Consider the following 26,704-nt stretch of genomic DNA (forward strand, 5'->3'; position numbering starts at 1 on the left):
GGGCAGCAAACGTAACACTAGAGGTCTGCATTTCCAGGAGGAAACGCGAGATGTTGCGCCGCCTAAACCCCCGCCCCCCGATCCGCGTCTTTACCGCTTAAAGCGAGGTCCTCGATACGGTAAACCCGCGTGGGTCACTAGGCGACGCTTATGGTGAAGGAGTTTACTGCTAAGCTGTCGGTAGTGGGATGTTAAGAGAGCACTGTCCCACAGCAGTTTACATTGGACTCTATGGAGCTGTGTAGGCCGTGAATGGAAAACGGGGTCAAAGGTCATGAAGCGGGTGGGCTATCGGCCTATAATTTTACGTGGTGGGACCTTGGACCCTCGGGTCTGCCCGTTTGAGTTCTGGTGTCTCTAGCTCGAAAACTGAGCGTGTGACAGCAGTTTGAAAGTTTGACAAAAGTTTATGGACATTTTTCCATTCATTCCTATGAGAGTAAAGATGAAACTTCAAATGCTTACTGTGCAAAAACTATGTAACTTTTCCAAAAGCTGTATACAAGCGCGCATCCCACAGGGAAGCTCTACGAAACAAACTTTGAACGGAGTCGATATCTCGAAAACTGTTGGCGGAGTTAACCGGACAAGAATGAACGATCCTCAGAATGAAGGGCAGCAAACGTAACACTAGAGGTCTGCATTTCCAGGAGGAAACGCGAGATGTTGCGCCGCCTAAACCCCCGCCCCCCGATCCGCGTCTTTCCCGCTTAAAGCGAGGTCCTCGATACGGTAAACCCGCGTGGGTCACTAGGCGACGCTTATGGTGAAGGAGTTTACTGCTAAGCTGTCGGTAGTGGGATGTTAAGAGAGCAGTCTCCCACAGCAGTTTACATTGGACTCTATGGAGCTGTGTAGGCCGTGAATGGAAAACGGGGTCAAAGGTCATGAAGCGGGTGGGCTATCGGCCTATAGTTTCACGTGGTGGGACCGTGGACCCTCGGGTCTGCCCGTTTGAGTTCTGGTGTCTCTAGCTCGAAAACTGAGCGTGTGACAGCAGTTTGAAAGTTTGACAAAAGTTTATGGACATTTTTCCATTCATTCCTATGGGAGAAAAGATGAAACTTCAAATGCTTACTGTGCGAAAACTATGTAACTTTTCCAAAAGCTGTATACAAGCCCGCATCCCACAGGGAAGCTCTACGAAACAAACTTTGAACGGAGTCGATATCTCGAAAACTGTGGGCGGAGTTAACCGGACAAAAATGAACGATCCTCAGAATGAAGGGCAGCAAACGTAACACTAGAGGTCTGCATTTCCAGGAGGAAACGCGAGATGTTGCGCCGCCTAAACCCCTGCCCCCCGATCCGCGTCTTTCCCGCTTAAAGCGAGGTCCTCGACACGGTAAACCCGCGTGGGTCACTAGGCGACGCTTATGGTGAAGGAGTTTACTGCTAAGCTGTTGGTAGTGGGATGTTAAGAGAGCACTCTCCCACAGCAGTTTACATTGGACTATGTGGAGCTCTGTAGGCCGTGAATGGAAAACGGGGTCAAAGGTCATGAAGCGGGTGGGCTATCGGCCTATAATTTCATGTGGTGGGACCGTGGACTCTCGGGTCTGCCCGTTTGAGTTCTGGTGTCTCTAGTTCGAAAACTGACCGTGTGACAGCAGTTTGAAAGTTTGACAAAAGTTTATGGACATTTTTCCATTCATTCCTATGGGAGAAAACACGAAACTTCAAATGCTTACTGTGCAAAAACTATGTAACTTTTCCAAAAGCTGTATACAAGCCCGCATCCCACAGGGAAGCTCTACGAAACAAACTTTGAACGGAGTCGATATCTCGAAAACTGTGGGCGGAGTTAACCGGACAAAAATGAACGATCCTCAGAATGAAGGGCAGCAAACGTAACACTAGAGGCCTGCATTTCCAGGAGGAAACGCGAGATGTTGCGCCGCCGAAACCCCCGTCCCCCGATCCGCGTCTTTCCCGCTTAAAGCGAGGTCCTCGATACGGTAAACCCGTGTGGGTCACTAGGCGACGCTTATGGTGAAGGAGTTTACTGCTAAGCTGTCGGTAGTGGGATGTTAAGAGAGCACTCTCCCACAGCAGTTTACATTGGACTCTATGGAGCTGTGTAGGCCATGAATGGAAAACGGGGTCAAAGGTCATGAAGCGGGCGGGGTATCGGCCTATAATTTCACGTGGCGGGACCGTGGACTCTCGGGTCTGCCCGTTTGAATTCTGGTGTCTGTAGCTCGAAAACTGAGCGTGTGACAGCAGTTTGAAAGTTTGACAAAAGTTTATGGACATTTTTCCATTCATTCCTATGAGAGTAAAGATGAAACTTCAAATGCTTACTGTGCAAAAACTATGTAACTTTTCCAAAAGCTGTATACAAGCCCACATCCCACAGGGAAGCTCTACGAATGAAACTTTGAACGGAGTCGATATCTCGAAAACTGTGGGCGGAGTTAACCGGACAAGAATGAACGATCCTCAGAATGAAGGGCAGCAAACGTAACACTAGAGGTCTGCATTTCCAGGAGGAAACGCGAGATGTTGCGCCGCCTAAACCCCCGTCCCCCGATCCGCGTCTTTCCCGCTTAAAGCGAGGTCCTCGATACGGTAAACCCGCGTGGGTCACTAGGCGACGCTTATGGTGAAGGAGTTTACTGCTAAGCTGTTGGTAGTGGGATGTTAAGAGAGCACTGTCCCACAGCAGTTTACATTGGACTCTATGGAGCTGTGTAGGCCGTGAATGGAAAACGGGGTCAAAGGTCATGAAGCGGGTGGGCTATCGGCCTATAGTTTCACGTGGTGGGACCGTGGACTCTCGGGTCTGCCCGTTTGAGTTCTGGTGTCTCTAGCTCGAAAACTGACCGTGTGACAGCAGTTTGAAAGTTTGACTAAAGTTTATGGACATTTTTCCATTCATTCCTATGGGAGAAAAGATGAAACTTCGAAGGCTTACTGTGCAAAAACTATGCAACTTTTCCAAAAGCTGTATACAAGCCCGCATCCCACAGGGAAGCTCTACGAGACAAACTTTGAACGGAGTCGATATCTCGAAAACTGTGGGCGGAGTTAACCGGACAAGAATGAACGATCCTCAGAATGAAGGGCAGCAAACGTAACACTAGAGGTCTGCATTTCCAGGAGGAAACGCGAGATGTTGCGCCGCCTAAACCCCCGTCCCCCGATCCCCGTCTTTCCCGCTTAAAGCGAGGTCCTCGGTACGGTAAACCCGCGTGGGTCACTAGGCGACGCTTATGCTGAAGGAGTTTACTGCTAAGCTGTTGGTAGTGGGATGTTAAGAGAGCACTCTCCCACAGCAGTTTACATTGGACTCTATGGAGCTGTGTAGGCCGTGAATGGAAAACGGGGTCAAAGGTCATGAAGCGGGTGGGCTATCGGCCCATAGTTTCACGTGCTGGGACCGTGGACCCTCGGGTCTGCCCGTTTGAGTTCTGGTGTCTCTAGCTCGAAAACTGAGCGTGTGACAGCAGTTTGAAAGTTTGACAAAAGTTTATGGACATTTATCCATTCATTCCTATGGGAGTAAAGATGAAAGTTCAAAGGCTTCCTGTGCAAAAACTATGCAACTTTTCCAAAAGCTGTATACAAGCCCGCATCCCACAGGGCAGCTCTACGAAACAAAATTTGAACGGAGTCAATATCTCGAAAACTGTGGGCGGAGTTAACCGGACAAGAATGAACGATCCTCAGAATGAAGGGCAGCAAACGTAACACTAGAGGTCTGCATTTCCAGGAGGAAACGCGAGATGTTGCGCCGCCTAAACCCCTGCCCCCCGATCCGCGTCTTTCCCGCTTAAAGCGAGGTCCTCGATACGGTAAACCCGCATGGGTCACTAGGCGACGCTTATGGTGAAGGAGTTTACTGCTAAGCTGTCAGTAGTGGGATGTTAAGAGAGCACTGTCCCACAGCAGTTTACATTGGACTCTATGGAGCTCTGTAGGCCGTGAAAGGAAAACGGGGTCAAAGGTCATGAAGCGGGTGGGCTATCGGCCTATAGTTTCACGTGGTGGGACCGTGGACCCTCGGGTCTACCCGTTTGAGTTCTGGTGTCTCTAGCTCGAAAACTGAGCGAGTGACAGCAGTTTTAAAGTTTGACAAAAGTTTATGGACATTTTTCCATTCATTCCTATGGGAGTAAAGATGGAACTTCAAATGCTTACTGTGCGAAAACTATGTAACTTTTCCAAAAGCTGTATACAAGCCCGCATCCCACAGGGAAGCTCTACGAATGAAACTTTGAACGGAGTCGATATCTCGAAAACTGTGGGCGGAGTTAACCGGACAAGAATGAACGATCCTCAGAATGAAGGGCAGCAAACGTAACACTAGAGGTCTGCATTTCCAGGAGGAAACGCGAGATGTTGCGCCGCCTAAACCCCCTTCCCCCGATCCGCGTCTTTCCCGCTTAAAGCGAGGTCCTCGATACGGTAAACCCGCGTGGGTCACTAGGCGACGCTTATGGTGAAGGAGTTTACTGCTAAGCTGTCGGTAGTGGGATGTTAAGAGAGCACTCTCCCACAGCAGTTTACATTGGACTCTATGGAGCTCTGTAGGCCGTGAAAGGAAAACGGGGTCAAAGGTCATGAAGCGGGTGGGCTATCGGCCCATAGTTTCACGTGCTGGGACCGTGGACCCTCAGGTCTGCCCGTTTGAGTTCTGGTGTCTCTAGCTCGAAAACTGACTGTGTGACAGCAGTTTTAAAGTTTGACAAAAGTTTATGGACATTTTTCCATTCATTCCTATGGGAGTTAAGATGAAACTTCAAATGCTTACTGTGCGAAAACTATGTAACTTTTCCAAAAGCTGTATACAAGCCCGCATCCCACAGGGAAGCTCTACGAGACAAACTTTGAACGGAGTCTATATCTCGAAAACTGTGGGCGGAGTTAACCGGACAAGAATGAACGATCCTCAGAATGAAGGGCAGCAAACGTAACACTAGAGGTCTGCATTTCCAGGAGGAAACGCGAGATGTTGCGCCGCCTAAACCCCCGTCCCCCGATCCGCGTCTTTCCCGCTTAAAGCGAGGTCCTCGATACGATAAACCCACGTGGGTCACTAGGCGACGCTTATGGTGAAGGAGTTTACTGCTAAGCTGTCGGTAGTGGGATGTTAAGAGAGCACTCTCCCACAGCAGTTTACATTGAACTCTATGGAGCTCTGTAGGCCGTGAATGGAAAACGGGGTCAAAGGTCATGAAGCGGGTGGGCTATCGGCCCATAATTTTACGCGGCGGGACCGTGGACCCTCGGGTCTGCCCGTTTGAGTTCTGGTGTCTCTAGCTCGAAAACTGACCGTGTGACATCAGTTTGAAAGTTTGACAAAAGTTTATGGACATTTTTCCATTCATTCCTATGGGAGTAAAGATGAAACTTCAAATGCTTCCTGTGCGAAAACTATGCAACTTTTCCAAAAGCTGTATACAAGCCCGCATCCCACAGGGCAGCTCTACGAATGAAACTTTGAACGTAGTCGATATCTCGAAAACTGTGGGCGGAGTTAACCGGACAACAATGAACGATCCTCAGAATGAAGGGCAGCAAACGTAACACTAGAGGTCTGCATTTCCAGGAGGAAACGCAAGATGTTGCGCCGCCTAAACCCCTGCCCCCCGATCCGCGTCTTTCCCGCTTAAAGCGAGGTCCTCGGTACGGTAAACCCGCGTGGGTCACTAGGCGACGCTTATGGTGAAGGAGTTTACTGCTAAGCTGTCGGTAGTGGGATGTTAAGAGAGCACTCTCCCACAGCAGTTTACATTGGACTCTATGGAGCTGTGTAGGCCGTGAATGGAAAACGGGGTCAAAGGTCATGAAGCGGGTGGCCTATCGGCCCATAATTTTACGTGGTGGGACCGTGGACCCTCGGGTCTGCCCGTTTGAGTTCTGGTGTCTCTAGCTCGAAAACTGACCGTGTGACAGCACTTTGAATGTTTGACAAAAGTTTATGGACATTTTTCCATTCATTCCTATGGGAGAAAAGTTGAAACTTCAAATGCTTACTGTGCTAAAACTATGTAACTTTTCCAAAAGCTGTATACAAGCCCGCATCCCACAGGGAAGCTCTACGAAACAAACTTTGAACGGAGTCGATATCTCGAAAACTGTGGGCGGAGTTAACCGGACAAGAATGAACGATCCTCAGAATGAAGGGCAGCAAACGTAACACTAGAGGTCTGCATTTCCAGGAGGAAACGCGAGATGTTGCGCCGCCGAAACCCCCGTCCCCCGATCCGCGTCTTTCCCGCTTAAAGCGAGGTCCTCGATACGGTAAACCCGCGTGGGTCACTAGGCGACGCTTATGGTGAAGGAGTTTACTGCTAAGCTGTCGGTAGTGGGATGTTAAGAGAGCACTCTCCCACAGCAGTTTACATTGGACTCTATGGAGCTCTGTAGGCCGTGAATGGAAAACGGGGTCAAAGGTCATGAAGCGGGCGGGGTATCGGCCTATAATTTCACGTGGTGGGACCGTGGACTCTCGGGTCTGGTGGTTGCTGGAGCGTGGGCAGCTGGTCTGAAGCGTGGAGGAGGATCTCGACAGTCATCCATCAGTGTCCAGACAGACAGGTGGCAGTCGTTTACTCGGAAAGATGTAAAGGGATGGAATTAGTTTTGAACTGTTTTGTGTTTGTAAAGTAGAAAATATGAAAATTTCCAGAGTGTGGCTAATGACTCCGGCAGATCTGACTATGACAGCATTAACTAAAAGGAGAGAACCAGGAGGACACACAGACACGGGAGCATCCTGAAACACTGGCATCCCTCCGCTCCACCGTCAACAAACCTGAGTGATCGCGAGAAGCGGCGGGACGACAGCACCAGCGTCTCAGTATACTATAATTCCCTGTGTCCATGGACCCCCCGGATCTGCCGCCTTTATCTATGGGGGAGCATTAGCTACCAAATGATAAACTAAACAAATGAGTTTTTAGCCTACATTTGAAGATTGCGACTGTGTCTGAGTCCCGAACATTTTCTGGAAGATCATTCCAGAGTTGGGGGGCTTTATAAGAAAAGGCTCTTCCCCCAGCTGAGGCCTTCTGAATTCTGGGAACATTTAAAAATCCAGTATTCTGTGATCTGAGTGAACGTGGGGGCTCATAATAGGAAATTGTATCTTGAAGATATTCAGGAGCAAGCCCATGTAGAGCTTTATATGTTAATAACAAAATTTTGTAGTCAATGCGGAATTTAACAGGCAGCCAATGAAGTGATGATAAAACTGGGCTGATATGTTCAAATTTTCTAGTTTTAGTGAGGACCCTAGCTGCAGCATTTTGAACTAGTTGAAGTTTTCTTAAATTGCTGCTGGTGCATCCTGACAGTAGTGCGTTACAGTAGTCAAGCCTTGAAGTAATAAAGGCATGTACTAATGTTTCTGCGTCCTGAAGGGATAAGGCATTTCTAATCTTAGCAATATTGCGAAGATGTAAAAAAAGCTGTCCTAGTGATACTACCTATGTGTTGATCAAATGATAAATCCGGGTCAATTATGACACCAAGATTTTTTGCTGCTGAACCAGGTTTAACTGGAAAGTTAGCTAGATTTAAAATTAAGTCTGATAATTTATTTCTTGTCACTTTTGGACCCAAAAGCAGGACCTCTGTTTTGTTGCTGTTTAGGAGGAGGAAGTTACGCAACATCCAGCCTTTCACGTCTTTTACACAGTCCTCTATTTTCTTTAATCTGTGTTTGTCATCGGGCTTGGCTGAAATATACAATTGTGTGTCGTCTGCGTAACAGTGAAAGTTAATGTCATGGTTTCTTATAACTGTGCCTAGCGGTAACATGTATAATGTAAATAATAATGGTCCTAAAATAGAGCCTTGTGGAATTCCAAATCTTACTTTAGAATAATTTGAATTTAGATTGTTTACTTTTACGAATTGATAACGTTCCGTTAAGTAAGATTTAAACCATAATAGGGCTGTCCCTGTGATTCCAACCATGTTTTCTAACCTTTCTATGAGAATATTGTGGTCTATTGTATCGAAGGCTGCGCTTAGGTCAAGAAGCACCAACAGGGATATGTGGCCTTGATCAGAGGCAAGAAGAAGATCATTTGTTATCTTGACTAGAGCTGTCTCTGTACTATGATGTTGCCTGAATCCAGATTGGAATTTTTCATATATATGATTCTTATGTAGATATGAACTAAGTTGTTGGGCCACAGCTTTTTCTAAGATCTTAGACAGAAATAGCAAATTAGAAATAGGCCTGTAATTAGACAGTGTACTAGCATCAAGATTTGGTTTCTTGATCATAGGTTTAATAACTGCTAGTTTAAAAGCTTTGGGTACATGGCCCAGACTAAGCGATGAGTTTACTATAGTTAAAAGAGGATCAATAATAGCTGGTAGTACTTCTTTGAGCAACTTTGTGGGAATTGCATCAAGTGTGCAAGTTGTACAGTTTGCGGAGGTGATAATCTTCTCTAGTTCTAATTGTGGGAGTGGGCAAAAGGTTTCAAGTCTTTCTTTTACAGTTATATTATGTTTTATTTCATTCACATCAGGTGGCAGCCAGGATGGATTTGATCCTGTGGCTAGAGTTTGTTGTCTAATATTCTCAATTTTATTATTAAAAAAGTCCATAAAATCTTTACTGGTGAGAGTTGCTGGAATTAGTTGTTCAGAACCTGCTTGATTTTTTGTAATTCTAGAAAACACACTAAACAGTGCTCTCGGATTATTTTTATTATGGGAGATCAGCGAGGCCAGATATGCTGAGCGAGCTTTAGTGAGGGCATTTCTATACTCTATAAGGCTGTCCTTCCAGGCAGAATGGAACACTTCAAGCTTGGTTGATCGCCATTTCCGCTCTAGTTTTCGTAATGTTTGTTTTAAATGCTTACTGTGCGAAAACTATGTAACTTTTCCAAAAGCTGTATACAAGCCCGCATCCCACAGGGCAGCTCTACGAATGAAACTTTGAACGGAGTCGATATCTCGAAAACTGTGGGCGGAGTTAACCGGACAAGAACGAACGATCCTCAGAATGAAGGGCAGCAAACGTAACACTAGAGGTCTGCATTTCCAGGAGGAAACGCGAGATGTTGCGCCGCCTAAACCCCTGCCCCCCGATCCGCGTCTTTCCCGCTTAAAGCGAGGTCCTCGATACGGTAAACCCTGTTGTGTCACTAGGCGACGCTTATGGTGAAGGAGTTTACTGCTAAGCTGTCGGTAGTGGGATGTTAAGAGAGCACTCTCCCACACCAGTTTACATTGGACTCTATGGAGCTCTGTAGGCCGTGAATGGAAAACGGGGTCAAAGGTCATGAAGCGGGCGGGGTATCGGCCTATAATTTCACGTGGTGGGACCGTGGACTCTCGGGTCTGACGGTTTCAGTTCTGGTGTCTCTAGCTAGAAAACTGACCGTGTGACGGCAGTTTGAAAGTTTGACAAAAGTTTATGGACATTTTTCCATTCATTCCTATGGGAGTAAGGATGAAACTTCAAATGCTTACTGTGCGAAAACTATGCAACTTTTCCAAAAGCTGTATACAAGCCCACATCCCACAGGGAAGCTCTACGAAACAAACTTTGAACGGAGTCGATATCTCGAAAACTGTGGGCGGAGTTAACCGGACAAGAACGAACGATCCTCAGAATTAAGGGCAGCAAACGTAACACTAGAGGTCTGCATTTCCAGGAGGAAACGCGAGATGTTGCGCCGCCTAAACCCCCGCCCCCCGATCCGCGTCTTTCCCGCTTAAAGCAAGGTCCTCGATACGGTAAACCCGCGTGGGTCACTAGGCGACGCTTATGGTGAAGGAGTTTACTGCTAAGCTGTTGGTAGTGGGATGTTAAGAGAGCACTCTCCCACAGCAGTTTACATTGGACTCTATGGAGCTGTGTAGGCCGTGAATGGAAAGCGATAAATTTTGAATTCCACCTTTAAAAACAATTCCACCTTAAGAAACCCAGAATTGTATTGAAATGTCCACATCACAGGCCAAAAGAGTCTTAAAAGCAAAAAAAGATGGCCAATACATTTTAAATACCACCTTAATAAAAATTCCACCTTAAGAAACCCACAGTTGTATTGACACGTCCTCCTTTAAAAATGACCACTTGAAATAAAGCTTAAAATGTCGAAAAGACAGGCAGTATATTGTGAATGAGGTATTCTTAAAAAATTCCACCTTAAGAAACCCTGGATAATTAAGACGTCCCCCTTAAGAATGACCTTTAAAGTGTTACAGACTGCCTGTGTATTTCTGTGGCCCTCACAGCTCTCCCCGTCAGTGTCTGCCTCTGCCCCTCCCCCTCCCCCCTCTCTGTCTCTCACACGCACGCTCACAGAATACAACTGACAGACTCACGATTCAATGAATTTCGACCGGGGAGCACCCTCCAAAAAATCACCCGTAGCTCGAAAACTTTTCCCAACCAAAATTGAACGAAGCATACCGTAGCGACAAGGAGAGTCTTGTGCTCGAGATGGTGTAAAAATTTTTGCACTTTGAGCGAGATTTGATGGTGTAATTACGAGTTAAAAACAGGCAAAGTTTTGAAAATCTGCGTGCCGAGCCGCTCTTAAAATACATTGAGCTCTATGGGAGGAAAACCCTCCCAAGTGTCAAACAAAAATTCATAACTCAAGAACGGTATTCTCAAACGGTCTGAAACTTACAAGTGTGAGAAAGGGGAAATTTCTCTACCATTTAAAGTTTAAATGAAGTCTGTAGGTGAAAGTATAAGGAAGTTATGGTGAAATGTTTGGCAGAAAATTGAAAAAGAAAAAAAATAATTTCAATGGGTTCCTATGGGAGCGTACCCACCCTCCGAACAAATGCTTATAGCTCGGAAAGTTTTCCCCACATCACTTAACCGTATATACCGTTGCGACAAGGAGAGTCTGGGGATCGATGTGGTATAAAAAAATTGCAGATTAAGTGAGAATTGAGCATGTTATGACGAGTTAAAAACAGGAGAAAATTTTAGAAACCGCACTCTGAGCTGCTCCAAAAATACATTGAACCCTATGGGAGCCGAAACCCTCCCTAGTGCCGAACAAAAATTCATAACTCAAAAACCGTATTTTCAATAATGTTCAAATTTAGAGGTCTTAGAAAGGACAAGTTTCTCTACCATTTAAAATTTAAGTGAAGTTTCTAGGTGAAAGTATGAGGAAGTTATGGTGAATTGTTCGGCTGAAAAGTGAAAAAACGGCTTTTTGCCACTGAAACTACAGTGGATGACATCACCCCCACTCTAAGAGCCTCCCATTGAAATGAATGGAGGGATTTTGAAGGAGGAAAAGAAAGGGAAGGATGAGTGCAAAAATTCCGAAAACGGAAGTGATGGGAGCCGGTACGCCCGGGTCCGACCGTCTGAAATCCCGTGTCCGTAGCTTGAAAAATGACCGAGTTAGAGCACTTTGAAAATTAATTCCATAGAAATGACTGGGGAAAAACGGAGCGATAAACGAGTGTAGCGGACGAACGAGTGCGGGTATCGGAAAGCTGTATACAAGCCCACATCGTCGCTATAGGACGCACGATTTCCAGGTGGAACGGAGTCGATAGCTCGAAAGCTGCGGGACTAGTTAGGCGGACAAGGAAACGCGGAATAATAAAAATAATAATAATAACTAGAGGTCTGCATTTCCAGGAGGAAACGCGAGATGTTGCGCCGCCTAAACCCCCGCCTCCCGATCCGCGTCTTTCCCGCTTAAAGCGAGGTCCTCGATACGGTAAACCTGCGTGGGTCACTAGGCGACGCTTATGGTGAAGGTGTTTACTGCTAAGCTGTTGGTAGTGGGATGTTAAGAGAGCTCTCTCCCACAGCAGTTTACATTGGACTCTGTGGAGCTCTGTAGGCCGTGAATGGAAAACGGGGTCAAAGGTCATGAAGCGGGTGGGCTATCGGCCCATAGTTTCACGTGCTGGGACCGTGGACCCTCGGGTCTGCCCGTTTGAGTTCTGGTGTCTCTAGCTCGAAAACTGAGCGTTTGACAGCAGTTTGAATGTTTGACAAAAGTTTATGGACATTTCTCTATTCATTCCTATGGGAGAAAACACGAAACTTCAAATGCTTACTGTGCAAAAACTATGTAACTTTTCCAAAAGCTGTATACAAGCCCGCATCCCACAGGGAAGCTCTACGAAACAAACTTTGAACGGAGTCGATATCTCGAAAACTGTGGGCGGAGTTAACCGGACAAGAACGAACAATCCTCAGAATGAAGGGCAGCAAACGTAACACTAGAGGTCTGCATTTCCAGGAGGAAACGCGAGATGTTGCGCCGCCGAAACCCCCGTCCCCCGATCCGCGTCTTTCCCGCTTAAAGCGAGGTCCTCGATACGGTAAACCCGCGTGGGTCACTAGGCGACGCTTATGGTGAAGGAGTTTACTGCTAAGCTGTCGGTAGTGGGATGTTAAGAGAGCACTCTCCCACAGCAGTTTACATTGGAATCTATGGAGCTCTGTAGGCCGTGAATGGAAAACGGGGTCAAAGGTCATGAAGCGGACGGGGTATCGGCCTATAATTTCACGTGGTGGGACCGTGGACTCTCGGGTCTGCCCGTTTGTGTTCTGGTGTCTCTAGCTCGAAAACTGAGCGTGTGACAGCAGTTTGAAAGTTTGACAAAAGTTTATGGACATTTTTCCATTCATTCCTATGGGAGAAAACACGAAACTTCAAATGCTTACTGTGCGAAAACTATGTAACTTTTCCAAAAGCTGTATACAAGCCCGCATCCCACAGGGAAGCTGTACGAAACAAACTTTGAACGGAGTCGATATCTCGAAAACTGTGGGCGGAGTTAACCGGACAAGAATGAACGATCCTCAGAATGAAGGGCAGCAAACGTGACACACGAGATGTTGCGCCGCCTAAACCCCCGTCCCCCGATCCGCGTCTTTCCCGCTTAAAGCGAGGTCCTCGATACGGTAAACCCGCGTGGGTCACTAGGCGACGCTTATGGTGAAGGAGTTTACTGCTAAGCTGTCGGTAGTGGGATGTTAAGAGAGCACTCTCCCACAGCAGTTTACATTGGACTCTATGGAGCTCTGTAGGCCGTGAAAGGAAAACGGGGTCAAAGGTCATGAAGCGGGTGGGTTATCGGCCCATAATTTTACGTGGTGGGACCGTGGACCCTCGGGTCTGCCCGTTTGAGTTCTGGTGTCTCTAGCTCGAAAACTGACCGTGTGACAGCAGTTTGAATGTTTGACAAAAGTTTATGGACATTTTTCCATTCATTCCTATGTGAGAAAAGATGAAACTTCAAATGCTTCCTGTGCGAAAACTATGTAACTTTTCTAAAAGCTGTATACAAGCCCGCATCCCACAGGGAAGCTCTACGAAACAAACTTTGAACGGAGTCGATATCTCGAAAACTGTGGGCGGAGTTACCCGGACAAGAATGAACGATCCTCAGAATGAAGGGCAGCAAACGTAACACTAGAGGTCTGCATTTCCAGGAGGAAACGCGAGATGTTGCGCCGCCTAAACCCCCGTCCCCCGATCCGCGTCTTTCCCGCTTAAAGCGAGGTCCTCGATACGGTAAACCCGCGTGGGTCACTAGGCGACGCTTATGGTGAAGGAGTTTACTGCTAAGCTGTTGGTAGTGGGATGTTAAGAGAGCACTCTCCCACAGCAGTTTACATTGGACTCTATGGAGCTCAGTAGGGCGTGAATAGAAAACGATAAATTTTGAATTCCACCTTTAAAAACAATTCCACCTTAAGAAACCCAGAATTGTATTGAAATGTCCACATCACAGGCCAAAAGCAAAAAAAGATGGCCAATACATTTTAAATACCACCTTAATAAAAATTCCACCTTAAGAAACCCACAGTTGTATTGACACGTCCACCTTTAAAAATGACCACTTTAAATAAAGCTTAAAATGTCGAAAAGACAGCCAGTATATTGTGAATGAGGTATTCTTTAAAAATTCCACCTTAAGAAACCCTGGATAATTAAGACGTCCCCCTTAAAAATGACCTTTAAAGTGTTACAGACTGCCTGTGTATTTCTGTGGCCCTCACAGCTCTTCCCCTCAGTCTCTGCCTCTGCCCCTCCCCCTCCCCCCTCTGTCTCTCTCACACGCATGCTCACAGAATACAACTGACAGACTCATGATTCAAAGAATTTCGACCGGGGAGCACCCTCCAAAAAATCACCCGTAGCTCGAAAACTTTTCCCAACCAAAATTGAACGAAGCATACCGTAGCGACAAGGAGAGTCTTGTGCTCGAGATGGTGTAAAAATTTTTGCACTTTGAGCGAGATTTGATGGTGTAATTACGAGTTAAAAACAGGCAAAGTTTTGAAAATCTGCGTGCCGACCCGCTCTTAAAATACATTGAGCTCTATGGGAGGAAAACCCTCCCAAGTGTCAAACAAAAATTCATAACTCAAGAACGGTATTCTCAAACGGTCTGAAACTTACAAGTTTGAGAAAGGGGAAATTTCTCTACCATTTAAAATTTAAATGAAGTCTGTAGGTGAAAGTATAAGGAAGTTATGGTGAAATGTTCGGCAGAAAATTGAAAAAGAAAAAAAATAATTTCAATGGGTTCCTATGGGAGCGTACCCACCCTCCGAACAAATGCTTATAGCTCGGAAAGTTTTCCTCACATCACTTAACCGTATATACCGTTGCGACAAGGAGAGTCTGGGGATCGATATGGTATAAAAAATTTGCAGATTAAGTGAGAATTGAGCATGTTATGACGAGTTAAAAACAGGAGAAAATTTTAGAAACCGCACTCTGAGCTGCTCCAAAAATACATTGAACCCTATGGGAGCCGAAACCCTCCCTAGTGCCGAACAAAAATTCATAACTCAAAAACCGTATTTTCAATAATGTTCAAATTTAGAGGTCTCAGAAAGGACAAGTTTCTCTACCATTTAAAATTTAAATGAAGTTTCTAGGTGAAACTATGAGGAAGTTATGGCGATTTGTTCGGCTGAAAAGTGAAAAAACGGCTTTTTGCCACTGAAACTACAGTGGATGACATCACCCCCACTCTAAGAGCCTCCCATTGAAATGAATGGAGGGATTTTGAAGGAGGAAAAGAAAGGGAAGGATGAGTGCAAAAATTTCGAAAACGGAAGTGATGGGAGCCGGTACGCCCGGGTCCGACCGTCTGAAATCCCGTGTCCGTAGCTTGAAAAATGACCGAGTTAGAGCACTTTGAAAATTAATTCCATAGAAATGACTGGGGAAAAACAGAGCGAAAAACGAGTGTAGCGGACGAACGAGTGCGGGTATCGGAAAGCTGTATACAAGCCCACATCGTCGCTATAGGACGCACGATTTCCAGGTGGAACGGAGTCGATAGCTCGAAAGCTGCGGGACTAGTTAAGCGGACAAGGAAACGCGGAATAATAAAAATAATAATAAAAATAATAATAATATGACTTACGGATAACAATATATTGCGCCGCTGCTTAAAGCAGCAGGCGCAACATAACTAGAGGTCTGCATTTCCAGGAGGAAACGCGAGATGTTGCGCCGCCTAAACCCCCGTCCCCCGATCCGTGTCTTAAAATGTTGAAAAGACAGCCAGTATATTGTGAATGAGGTCTTTTTTAAAAATTCCACCTTAAGAAACCCTGGATAATTAAGACGTCCCCCTTAAAAATGACCTTTAAAGTGTTACAGACTGCCTGTGTATTTCTGTGGCCCTCACAGCTCTCCCCGTCAGTGTCTGCCTCTGCCCCTCCCCCTCCCCCCTCTCTGTCTCTCTCACACGCACGCTCACAGAACACAACTGACAGACTCATGATTCAATGAATTTCGACCGGGGAGCACCCTCCAAAAAATCACCCGTAGCTCGAAAACTTTTCCCAACCAAAATTGAACGAAGCATACCGTAGCGACAAGGAGAGTCTTGTGCTCGAGATGGTGTAAAAATTTTTGCACTTTGAGCGAGATTTGATGGTGTAATTACGAGTTAAAAACAGGCAAAGTTTTGAAAATCTGCGTGCCGACCCGCTCTTAAAATACATTGAGCTCTATGGGAGGAAAACCCTCCCAAGTGTGGAACAAAAATTCATAACTCAAGAACGGTATTCTCAAACGGTCTGAAACTTACAAGTTTGAGAAAGGGGACATTTCTCTACCATTTAAAATTTAAATGAAGTCTGTAGGTGAAAGTATAAGGAAGTTATGGTGAAATGTTCGGCAGAAAATTGAAAAAGAAAAAAAATAATTTCAATGGGTTCCTATGGGAGCGTACCCACCCTCCGAACAAATGCTTATAGCTCGGAAAGTTTTCCCCACATCACTTAACCGTATATACCGTTGCGACAAGGAGAGTCTGGGGATCGATATGGTATAAAAAAAATTCAGATTAAGTGAGAATTGAGCATGTTATGACGAGTTAAAAACAGGAGAAAATTTTAGAAACCGCACTCTGAGCTGCTCCAAAAATACATTGAACCCTATGGGAGCCGAAACCGTCCCTAGTGCCGAACAAAAATTCATAACTCAAAAACCGTATTTTCAATAGTGTTCAAATTTAGAGGTCTTAGAAAGGACAAGTTTCTCTACCATTTAAAATTTAAATGAAGTTTCTAGGTGAAAGTATGAGGAAGTTATGGCGATTTGTTCGGCTGAAAAGTGAAAAAACGGCTTTTTGCCACTGAAACTACAGTGGATGACATCACCCCCACTCTAAGAGCCTCCCATTGAAATGAATGGAGGGATTTTGAAGGAGGAAAAGAAAGGGAAGGATGAGTGCAAAAATTCCGAAAACGGAAGTGATGGGAGCCGGTACGCCCGGGTCCGACCGTCTGAAATCCCGTGTCCGTAGCTTGAAAAATGACCGAGTTAGAGCACTTTGAAAATTAATTCCATAGAAATGACTGGGGAAAAACAGAGCGAAAAACGAGTGTAGCGGACGAACGAGTGCGGGTATCGGAAAGCTGTATACAAGCCCACATCGTCGCTATAGGACGCACGATTTCCAGGTGGAACGGAGTCGATAGCTCGAAAGCTGTGGGACTAGTTAAGCGGACAAGGAAACGCGGAATAATAAAAATAATAATAAAAATAATAATAATATGACTTACGGATAACAATATATTGCGCCGCTGCTTAAAGCAGCAGGCGCAACATAACTAGAGGTCTGCATTTCCAGGAGGAAACGCGAGATGTTGCGCCGCCGAAACCCCTGCCCCCTGATCCGCGTCTTTCCCGCTTAAAGCGAGGTCCTCGGTACGGTAAACCCACGTGGGTCACTAGGCGACGCTTATGGTGAAGGAGTTTACTGCTAAGCTGTCGGTAGTGGGATGTTAAGAGAGCACTCTCCCACAGCAGTTTACATTGGACTCTGTGGAGCTCTGTAGGCCGTGAATGGAAAACGGGGTCAAAGGTCATGAAGCGGGTGGGCTATCGGCTCTTAATTTTACGTGGTGGGACCGTGGACCCTCGGGTCTGCCCGTTTGAATTCTGGTGTCTCTAGCTCGAAAACTGACCGTGTGACAGCAGTTTGAAAGTTTGACAAAAGTTTATGGACATTTTTCCATTCATTCCTATGGGAGTAAAGATGAAACTTCAAATGGTTACTGTGCGAAAACTATGCAACTTTTCCAAAAGCTGTATACAAGCCCGCATCCCACAGGGCAGCTCTACGAAACAAACTTTGAACGGAGTCGATATCTCGAAAACTGTGGGCGGAGTTAACCGGACAAGAATGAACGATCCTCAGAATGAAGGGCAGCAAACGTAACACTAGAGGTCTGCATTTCCAGGAGGAAACGCGAGATGTTGCGCCGCCTAAACCCCTGCCCCCCGATCCGCGTCTTTACCGCTTAAAGCGAGGTCCTCGATACGGTAAACCCGCGTGGGTCACTAGGCGACGCTTATGGTGAAGGAGTTTACTGCTAAGCTGTCGGTAGTGGGATGTTAAGAGAGCACTCTCCCACAGCAGTTTACATTGGACTCTATGGAGCTGTGTAGGCCGTGAATGGAAAACGGGGTCAAAGGTCATGAAGCGGGTGGGCTATCGACCCATAATTTTACGTGGAGGGACCGTGGATCCTCGGGTCTGCCCGTTTGAGTTCTGGTGTCTCTAGCTCGAAAACTGACCGTGTGACAGCAGTTTGAAAGATTGACAAAAGTTTATGGACATTTTTCCATTCATTCCTATGGGAGTAAAGATGAAACTTCAAATGGTTACTGTGCGAAAACTATGTAACATTTCCAAAAGCTGTATACAAGCCCGCATCCCACAGGGAAGCTCTACGAATGAAACTTTGAACGGAGTCGATATCTCGAAAACTGTGGGCGGAGTTAACCGGACAAGAATGAACGATCCTCAGAATGAAGGGCAGCAAACGTAACACTAGAGGTCTGCATTTCCAGGAGGAAACGCGAGATGTTGCGCCGCCTAAACCCCTGCCCCCCGATCCGCGTCTTTCCCGCTTAAAGCGAGGTCCTCGATACGGTAAACCCGCGTGGGTCACTAGGCGACGCTTATGGTGAAGGAGTTTACTGCTAAGCTGTCGGTAGTGGGATGTTAAGAGAGCACTCTCCCACAGCAGTTTACATTGGACTCTATGGAGCTCTGTAGGCCGTGAATGGAAAACGGGGTCAAAGGTCATGAAGCGGGCGGGGTATCGGCCTATAATTTCACGTGGTGGGACCTTGGACACTCGGGTCTGCCCGTTTGAATTCTGGTGTCTCTAGCTCGAAAACTGAGCGTGTGACAGCAGTTTGAAAGTTTGACAAAAGTTTATGGACATTTTTCCATTCATTCCTATGGGACAAAAGATGAAACTTCAAATGCTTACTGTGCTAAAACTATGCAACTTTTCCAAAAGCTGTATACAAGCCCGCATCCCACAGGGAAGCTCTACGAATGAAACTTTGAACGGAGTCGATATCTCGAAAACTGTGGGCGGAGTTAACCGGACAAGAACGAACGATCCTCAGAATGAAGGGCAGCAAACGTAACACTAGAGGTCTGCATTTCCAGGAGGAAACGCGAGATGTTGCGCCGCCTAAACCCCCATCCCCCGATCCGCGTCTTTCCCGCTTAAAGTGAGGTCCTCGATACGGTAAACCCGCGTGGGTCACTAGGCGACGCTTATGGTGAAGGAGTTTACTGCTAAGCTGTCGGTAGTGGGATGTTAAGAGAGCACTCTCCCACAGCAGTTTACATTGGACTCTATGGAGCTCTGTAGGCCGTGAAAGGAAAACGGGGTCAAAGGTCATGAAGCGGGTGGGCTATCGGCCCATAAATTCACGTGGTGGGACCGTGGACTCTCGGGTCTGCCCGTTTGAATTCTGGTGTCTCTAGCTCGAAAACTGACCGTGTGACAGCAGTTTGAAAGTTTGACAAAAGTTTATGGACATTTTTCCATTCATTCCTATGAGAGTAAAGATGAAACTTCAAATGCTTACTGTGCAAAAACTATGTAACTTTTCCAAAAGCTGTATACAAGCCCGCATCCCACAGGGAAGCTCTACGAAACAACCTTTGAACGGAGTCGATATCTCGAAAACTGTTGGCGGAGTTAACCGGACAAGAATGAACGATCCTCAGAATGAAGGGCAGCAAACGTAACACTAGAGGTCTGCATTTCCAGGAGGAAACGCGAGATGTTGCGCCGCCTAAACCCCCGTCCCCCGATCCGCGTCTTTCCCGCTTAAAGCGAGGTCCTCGATACGGTAAACCCGCGTGGGTCACTAGGCGACGCTTATGGTGAAGGAGTTTACTGCTAAGCTGTTGGTAGTGGGATGTTAAGAGAGCACTGTCCCACAGCAGTTTACATTGGACTCTATGGAGCTGTGTAGGCCGTGAATGGAAAACGGGGTCAAAGGTCATGAAGCGGGTGGGCTATCGGCCTATAGTTTCACGTGGTGGGACCGTGGACTCTCGGGTCTGCCCGTTTGAGTTCTGGTGTCTCTAGCTCGAAAACTGACCGTGTGACAGCAGTTTGAAAGTTTGACTAAAGTTTATGGACATTTTTCCATTCATTCCTATGGGAGAAAAGATGAAACTTCAAAGGCTTACTGTGCAAAAACTATGCAACTTTTCCAAAAGCTGTATACAAGCCCGCATCCCACAGGGAAGCTCTACGAGACAAACTTTGAACGGAGACGATATCTCGAAAACTGTGGGCGGAGTTAACCGGACAAGAATGAACGATCCTCAGAATGAAGGGCAGCAAACGTAACACTAGAGGTCTGCATTTCCAGGAGGAAACGCGAGATGTTGCGCCGCCTAAACCCCCGTCCCCCGATCCGCGTCTTTACCGCTTAAAGCGAGGTCCTCGATACGGTAAACCCGCGTGGGTCACTAGGCGACGCTTATGGTGAATGAGTTTACTGCTAAGCTGTCGGTAGTGGGATGTTAAGAGAGCACTCTCCCACAGCAGTTTACATTGGACTCTATGGAGCTCTGTAGGCCGTGAATGGAAAACGATACATTTTGAATTCCACCTTTAAAAACAATTCCACCTTAAGAAACCCAGAATTGTATTGAAATGTCCACATCACAGGCCAAAAGAGTCTTAAAAGCAAAAAAAGATGGCCAATACATTTTAAATACCACCTTAATAAAAATTCCACCTTAAGAAACCCACAGTTGTATTGACACGTCCTCCTTTAAAAATGACCACTTGAAATAAAGCTTAAAATGTCGAAAAGACAGGCAGTATATTGTGAATGATGTATTCTTAAAAAATTCCACCTTAAGAAACCCTGGATAATTAAGACGTCCCCCTTAAAAATGACCTTTAAAGTGTTACAGACTGCCTGTGTATTTCTGTGGCCCTCACAGCTCTCCCCGTCAGTGTCTGCCTCTGCCCCTCCCCCTCCCCCCTCTGTGTCTCTCTCACACGCACGCTCACAGAATACAACTGACAGACTCACGATTCAATGAATTTCGACCGGGGAGCACCCTCCAAAAAATCACCCGTAGCTCGAAAACTTTTCCCAACCAAAATTGAACGAAGCATACCGTAGCGACAAGGAGAGTCTGGTGCTCGAGATGGTGTAAAAATTTTTGCACTTTGAGCGAGATTTGATGGTATAATTACGAGTTAAAAACAGGCAAAGTTTTGAAAATTTGCGTGCAGACCCGCTCTTAAAATACATTGAGCTCTATGGGAGGAAAACCCTCCCATGTGTCAAACAAAAATTCATAACTCAAGAACGGTATTCTCAAACGGTCTGAAACTTACAAGTGTGAGAAAGGGGAAATTTCTCTAGCATTTAAAGTTTAAATGAAGTCTGTAGGTGAAAGTATAAGGAAGTTATGGTGAAATGTTCGGCAGAAAATTGAAAAAGAAAAAAAATAATTTCAATGGGTTCCTATGGGAGCGTACCCACCCTCCGAACAAATGCTTATAGCTCGGAAAGTTTTCCCCACATCACTTAACCGTATATACCGTTGCGACAAGGAGAGTCTGGGGATCGATATGGTATAAAAAATTTGCAGATTAAGTGAGAATTGAGCATGTTATGACGAGTTAAAAACAGGAGAAAATTTTAGAAACCGCACTCTGAGCTGCTCCAAAAATACATTGAACCCTATGGGAGCCGAAACCCTCCCTAGTGCCGAACAAAAATTCATAACTCAAAAACCGTATTTTCAATAATGTTCAAATTTAGAGGTCTCAGAAAGGACAAGTTTCTCTACCATTTAAAATTTAAATGAAGTTTCTAGGTGAAACTATGAGGAAGTTATGGCGATTTGTTCGGCTGAAAAGTGAAAAAACGGCTTTTTGCCACTGAAACTACAGTGGATGACATCACCCCCACTCTAAGAGCCTCCCATTGAAATGAATGGAGGGATTTTGAAGGAGGAAAAGAAAGGGAAGGATGAGTGCAAAAATTCCGAAAACGGAAGTGATGGGAGCCGGTACGCCCGGGTCCGACCGTCTGAAATCCCGTGTCCGTAGCTTGAAAAATGACAGAGTTAGAGCACTTTGAAAATTAATTCCATAGAAATGACTGGGGAAAAACAGAGCGAAAAACGAGTGTAGCGGACGAACGAGTGCGGGTATCGGAAAGCTGTATACAAGCCCACATCGTCGCTATAGGACGCACGATTTCCAGGTGGAACGGAGTCGATAGCTCGAAAGCTGCGGGACTAGTTAAGCGGACAAGGAAACGCGGAATAATAAAAATAATAATAAAAATAATAATAATATGACTTACGGATAACAATATATTGCGCCGCTGCTTAAAGCAGCAGGCGCAACATAACTAGAGGTCTGCATTTCCAGGAGGAAACGCGAGATGTTGCGCCGCCTAAACCCCTGCCCCCCGATCCGCGTCTTTCCCGCTTAAAGCGAGGTCCTCGATACGGTAAACCCACGTGGGTCACTAGGCCACGCTTATGGTGAAGGAGTTTACTGCTAAGCTGTTGGTAGTGGGATGTTAAGAGAGCACTGTCCCACAGCAGTTTACATTGGACTATGTGGAGCTGTGTAGGCCGTGAATGGAAAACGGGGTCAAAGGTCATGAAGCGGGTGGGCTATCGGCCCATAATTTCACGTGGTGGGACCTTGGACTCTCGGGTCTGCCCGTTTGAGTTCTGGTGTCTCTAGCTCGAAAACTGAGCGTGTGACAGCAGTTTGAAAGTTTGACAAAAGTTTATGGACATTTTTCCATTCATTCCTATGGGAGAAAAGATGAAACTTCAAATGCTTACTGTGCGAAAACTATGCAACTTTTCCAAAAGCTGTATACAAGCCCGCATCCCACAGGGAAGCTCTACGAATGAAACTTTGAACGGAGTCGATATCTCGAAAACTGTGGGCGGAGTTAACCGGACAAGAATGAACGATCCTCAGAATGAAGGGCAGCAAACGTAACACTAGAGGTCTGCATTTCCAGGAGGAAACGCGAGATGTTGCGCCGCCTAAACCCCTGCCCCCCGATCCGCGTCTTTCCCGCTTAAAGCGAGGTCCTCGATACGGTAAACCCGCGTGGGTCACTAGGCGACGCTTATGGTGAAGGAGTTTACTGCTAAGCTGTTGGTAGTGGGATGTTAAGAGAGCACTGTCCCACAGCAGTTTACATTGGACTCTATGGAGCTGTGTAGGCCGTGAATGGAAAACGGGGTCAAAGGTCATGAAGCGGGTGGGCTATCGGCCTATAGTTTCACGTGGTGGGACCGTGGACTCTCGGGTCTGCCCGTTTGAGTTCTGGTGTCTCTAGCTCGAAAACTGACCGTGTGACAGCAGTTTGAAAGTTTGACTAAAGTTTATGGACATTTTTCCATTCATTCCTATGGGAGAAAAGATGAAACTTCAAAGGCTTACTGTGCAAAAACTATGCAACTTTTCCAAAAGCTGTATACAAGCCCGCATCCCACAGGGAAGCTCTACGAGACAAACTTTGAACGGAGACGATATCTCGAAAACTGTGGGCGGAGTTAACCGGACAAGAATGAACGATCCTCAGAATGAAGGGCAGCAAACGTAACACTAGAGGTCTGCATTTCCAGGAGGAAACGCGAGATGTTGCGCCGCCTAAACCCCCGTCCCCCGATCCGCGTCTTTACCGCTTAAAGCGAGGTCCTCGATACGGTAAACCCGCGTGGGTCACTAGGCGACGCTTATGGTGAATGAGTTTACTGCTAAGCTGTCGGTAGTGGGATGTTAAGAGAGCACTCTCCCACAGCAGTTTACATTGGACTCTATGGAGCTCTGTAGGCCGTGAATGGAAAACGATACATTTTGAATTCCACCTTTAAAAACAATTCCACCTTAAGAAACCCAGAATTGTATTGAAATGTCCACATCACAGGCCAAAAGAGTCTTAAAAGCAAAAAAAGATGGCCAATACATTTTAAATACCACCTTAATAAAAATTCCACCTTAAGAAACCCACAGTTGTATTGACACGTCCTCCTTTAAAAATGACCACTTGAAATAAAGCTTAAAATGTCGAAAAGACAGGCAGTATATTGTGAATGATGTATTCTTAAAAAATTCCACCTTAAGAAACCCTGGATAATTAAGACGTCCCCCTTAAAAATGACCTTTAAAGTGTTACAGACTGCCTGTGTATTTCTGTGGCCCTCACAGCTCTCCCCGTCAGTGTCTGCCTCTGCCCCTCCCCCTCCCCCCTCTGTGTCTCTCTCACACGCACGCTCACAGAATACAACTGACAGACTCACGATTCAATGAATTTCGACCGGGGAGCACCCTCCAAAAAATCACCCGTAGCTCGAAAACTTTTCCCAACCAAAATTGAACGAAGCATACCGTAGCGACAAGGAGAGTCTGGTGCTCGAGATGGTGTAAAAATTTTTGCACTTTGAGCGAGATTTGATGGTATAATTACGAGTTAAAAACAGGCAAAGTTTTGAAAATTTGCGTGCAGACCCGCTCTTAAAATACATTGAGCTCTATGGGAGGAAAACCCTCCCATGTGTCAAACAAAAATTCATAACTCAAGAACGGTATTCTCAAACGGTCTGAAACTTACAAGTGTGAGAAAGGGGAAATTTCTCTAGCATTTAAAGTTTAAATGAAGTCTGTAGGTGAAAGTATAAGGAAGTTATGGTGAAATGTTCGGCAGAAAATTGAAAAAGAAAAAAAATAATTTCAATGGGTTCCTATGGGAGCGTACCCACCCTCCGAACAAATGCTTATAGCTCGGAAAGTTTTCCCCACATCACTTAACCGTATATACCGTTGCGACAAGGAGAGTCTGGGGATCGATATGGTATAAAAAATTTGCAGATTAAGTGAGAATTGAGCATGTTATGACGAGTTAAAAACAGGAGAAAATTTTAGAAACCGCACTCTGAGCTGCTCCAAAAATACATTGAACCCTATGGGAGCCGAAACCCTCCCTAGTGCCGAACAAAAATTCATAACTCAAAAACCGTATTTTCAATAATGTTCAAATTTAGAGGTCTCAGAAAGGACAAGTTTCTCTACCATTTAAAATTTAAATGAAGTTTCTAGGTGAAACTATGAGGAAGTTATGGCGATTTGTTCGGCTGAAAAGTGAAAAAACGGCTTTTTGCCACTGAAACTACAGTGGATGACATCACCCCCACTCTAAGAGCCTCCCATTGAAATGAATGGAGGGATTTTGAAGGAGGAAAAGAAAGGGAAGGATGAGTGCAAAAATTCCGAAAACGGAAGTGATGGGAGCCGGTACGCCCGGGTCCGACCGTCTGAAATCCCGTGTCCGTAGCTTGAAAAATGACAGAGTTAGAGCACTTTGAAAATTAATTCCATAGAAATGACTGGGGAAAAACAGAGCGAAAAACGAGTGTAGCGGACGAACGAGTGCGGGTATCGGAAAGCTGTATACAAGCCCACATCGTCGCTATAGGACGCACGATTTCCAGGTGGAACGGAGTCGATAGCTCGAAAGCTGCGGGACTAGTTAAGCGGACAAGGAAACGCGGAATAATAAAAATAATAATAAAAATAATAATAATATGACTTACGGATAACAATATATTGCGCCGCTGCTTAAAGCAGCAGGCGCAACATAACTAGAGGTCTGCATTTCCAGGAGGAAACGCGAGATGTTGCGCCGCCTAAACCCCTGCCCCCCGATCCGCGTCTTTCCCGCTTAAAGCGAGGTCCTCGATACGGTAAACCCACGTGGGTCACTAGGCCACGCTTATGGTGAAGGAGTTTACTGCTAAGCTGTTGGTAGTGGGATGTTAAGAGAGCACTGTCCCACAGCAGTTTACATTGGACTATGTGGAGCTGTGTAGGCCGTGAATGGAAAACGGGGTCAAAGGTCATGAAGCGGGTGGGCTATCGGCCCATAATTTCACGTGGTGGGACCTTGGACTCTCGGGTCTGCCCGTTTGAGTTCTGGTGTCTCTAGCTCGAAAACTGAGCGTGTGACAGCAGTTTGAAAGTTTGACAAAAGTTTATGGACATTTTTCCATTCATTCCTATGGGAGAAAAGATGAAACTTCAAATGCTTACTGTGCGAAAACTATGCAACTTTTCCAAAAGCTGTATACAAGCCCGCATCCCACAGGGAAGCTCTACGAATGAAACTTTGAACGGAGTCGATATCTCGAAAACTGTGGGCGGAGTTAACCGGACAAGAATGAACGATCCTCAGAATGAAGGGCAGCAAACGTAACACTAGAGGTCTGCATTTCCAGGAGGAAACGCGAGATGTTGCGCCGCCTAAACCCCTGCCCCCCGATCCGCGTCTTTCCCGCTTAAAGCGAGGTCCTCGATACGGTAAACCCGCGTGGGTCACTAGGCGACGCTTATGGTGAAGGAGTTTACTGCTAAGCTGTCGGTAGTGGGATGTTAAGAGAGCACTCTCCCACAGCAGTTTACATTGGACTCTATGGAGCTGTGTAGGCCGTGAATGGAAAATGGGGTCAAAGGTCATGACGCGGGTGGGCTATCGGCCTATAGTTTCACGTGGTGGGACCGTGGACTCTCGGGTCTGCCCGTTTGAGTTCTGGTGTCTCTAGCTCGAAAACTGACCGTGTGACAGCAGTTTGAAAGTTTGACAAAAGTTTATGGACATTTTTCCATTCATTCCTATGGGAGTAAAGATGAAACTTTAAATGCTTACTGTGCGAAAACTATGCAACTTTTCCAAAAGCTGTATACAAGCCCGCATCCCATAGGGCAGCTCTACGAGACAAACTTTGAACGGAGTCGATATCTCGAAAACTGTGGGCGGAGTTAACCGGACAAGAATGAACGATCCTCAGAATGAAGGGCAGCAAACGTAACACTAGAGGTCTGCATTTCCAGGAGGAAACGCGAGATGTTGCGCCGCCTAAATCTCCCGCCCCC

This window comes from Hoplias malabaricus, chromosome 6 (assembly GCF_029633855.1).
Source record: "Hoplias malabaricus isolate fHopMal1 chromosome 6, fHopMal1.hap1, whole genome shotgun sequence".
Taxonomy (NCBI): Eukaryota; Metazoa; Chordata; class Actinopteri; order Characiformes; family Erythrinidae; genus Hoplias; species Hoplias malabaricus.